The following is a 3006-nucleotide window of genomic DNA, read 5'->3' as shown; positions in this document are numbered from 1 at the left end:
CACACACACTCCAAATCATTTGAGTATTTGATTCTACACTACAAGTTACTATTCATAACGGAACTCAGAACATACTGACCAATATGTCATATGCTTTCAGAATACACAAGAGTGCACCCACACAATTCACACACATGGTAAGACACAAACCCACTGATGTTATTGCAATATAACAGTATTATATTATCATTTGTATGAATTAAGAGCAGAAGCCTGTGTGTACATATCTGGCCGAACCACTGGCTCTCTGTACATACTGGTACTGTAATAGCAGTGCACCGTAGTGTGGCCCTTTGCATCTACTGCCCTCTGCTGGTCATGAAAGGAGCTAACATCATGCCATATTGCACACAGTGCTCTCTGTGAGCACAAATTATACATTGCATTTATCTGACGCTTTTATCCAAAGCGACCTACGATTATTTACAGGGTATGGGATACAGTCCCTGGAGCAGTATGGGAATAGGTCTTGCTAAAGGGGACTTCAGCGATGAATGGAGGTGGGTCAAAGACGTATTTGTCATTCAGTGTTACGGACACCTTCCGCCGACTGTAACTGCAAAAAAAAACATGATTTTAAAATTGTTTCAAGTAAATGGATGACAGCCGAGGCTTTCATGAATTCCCTGTAACAATAAATAAATAAAAAGGGTCATGTTTTTCACAGTTACAGTCAGCAGAAGGCATCCGTAACACTGAATGACAATGCCATTTTGCACGTCTTTGACTCAGGTGTAGGGAGAGGTACCGTAAATCGAACCTACAACCCTCTGAACTTCAGACCATTAGGCCATGGCTGCCCCACAGCCATGTATGAGCGTGCGCACACACACGCACACACAAACACACAAAGACAGCCCTGTGTGGTAATGTCCCATATTTATTAAAGTGTTGGTTCTGTACAATAGGAACACCAGAGTAAAGACACGTCATATAAAAACTCCTAAAGACCTGACATAGAACAGAAGTACATAGACCTGCCATTGCAGTACATAGACCTGACATAGCGGTACACATAGACCTGCCATTGCAATACATACAGAGTCATCAAAAGCTAAAATGAACCTGACAATGGCCAACTTTGGTTGTGCACAGGCAGGCGCGCGCGCACACACGCGCGCGCGCACACACACACAGACACACACACACAAACACAGGTTCAAGCAGAGTGAGTCGGGGGGAGCACATATAATAGGGGTGGTGGGGAGGGTGTAAAAATAAAGATGGCGGATTGCAACAGCTTAACAGTGGAAGACATGAGATACACGAAGAGCTGAACTGCTGCTGCTGTTCGGCTAACACCAGTACGAGTTACACCCATCAACGCAGATAGAAACGTGTCTATGGCTGCATCCATATACACATAGAAACCTAGATATGAACACTAGATATATACCACGTCGACCACTCTTTTGTATTGGGAACGAATGGCTGGAGTCAGATCGCCACGTTTTAAAGAAAACACAAACAACCGTTTCAAATGGGTGCTGGACTAGCAAAGTCAACTGGAACAACAAAACTAAATGTTATGTCTGCAACATGTCTCTACTTTTTTTAATGTGACTTTTCAGAGCAGCATGTGATGCAGATTTTTTGTCGTTCAGTTTAGCCTAATCAGTGCTAAGGCGATACGATACGCACATTATCCTGTAGGTAGCGGTAATGCAACCTCTATAACAAACACAGAATACTGCGCCAATGTTGCCAGATTTGGAAATTTCCTGCCCAATTGGGCTGCTTAGGAGGGCTGTCTGCGGGTAAAAATGGGCAAAAATGACATTTAGGCCGGTTTTTCTGCAATTTTATGGCCATACAAATCAATAGAATTTATTTCAAATTGAGCGGGATTCAGTGCTTACAGGCGGCGGGTTTTGAGCATTTTTTGGGGCTGGATGTCATCTGGCAACCCTGGTCACGCCAAAGGGCTGAACATGGAATCTAGTGTTCCTATATGGGTTACGTGACGCATCCATAATGTAATACATAGAAACATGTTTATGGTTACACCTGCACAAGTTTCATCCATAAACACATGTTGAACATGTCTACGGTTACATCCACATAAGGGTCAATGACTTTTTAGATGTAGCACCCATCAGGGTGGTGCAACTACAGCTAACGCCACTATCGTAGGGATTGAATGATTTTGTTTATTTGTTTTTAGCAGATTATCTAAGAACCATATTCATTGCAGTGCATTTATTACCAAATGCTAATTAATTATGGCCATTAGCTGTGGTTCTTCCACCTGATGTCTGAGTCCAAAATAATGTCACTGACCCATACACAGGTGACACCAGCTGAATGTACTGTACTGGAGTGGGGGAGAGGAACTTTCAGTTGAAATGAATGGTAATGCAGAGTCATTGTGTTCAGTGAAGAGAGATCCTGAGCTAGACCGCCGCATCCCAGTGTCTATGTAACGGAGGCTAACTAGCAGAGTTGGCGTGGAACGTTAGTAAACCTCCCTCCCGAAAGCCTCATACAGTGTCGATGTCGTTGGGCTGGGGGACTGGTCCTTTAGTCCAGCGGTATCGTACTGTGCCTCCCATTTCCGGACCGTTGTAGTTGACGAGGTCGCAGGTTTGCGGCCCCGAGGGGGACGAACAGGTGCAGGAACTCCTTCGTCACATCTAACACCTCAACATTTTACAGGTGTTCCATCGAACTTACATTGTCCGTGCACAAGTGGGGGTTAACCACTAGGCTAATCGTTGACCTAAAGTGAGGCAAACTCAAGATCTTATTTGAACGACCTTGACATTCACCATGAGCCAGTGGCTTAAAACGAATGTTTAAAACAGGGGTGTCAAACTCCAATTCACAGTGGAACAAAATCAAAATCTGGGACAAAGTCAACGGTCGAACAACAGCAAAAAAAGGCTTAATTGTGCATGCACACACGTAATATTCAAAGGCAAATTTCACAACATTCTCATGGTATATAGTAGATCAAATGTGCCTGTAGATATTATTGTGTTGTATTTGAGTGTGAGGTGAGGTGTT

This window comes from Engraulis encrasicolus, chromosome 20, assembly GCF_034702125.1.
Source record: "Engraulis encrasicolus isolate BLACKSEA-1 chromosome 20, IST_EnEncr_1.0, whole genome shotgun sequence".
Classification (NCBI taxonomy): Eukaryota; Metazoa; Chordata; class Actinopteri; order Clupeiformes; family Engraulidae; genus Engraulis; species Engraulis encrasicolus.
Note: the sequence above shows the minus strand (reverse complement) of the source record.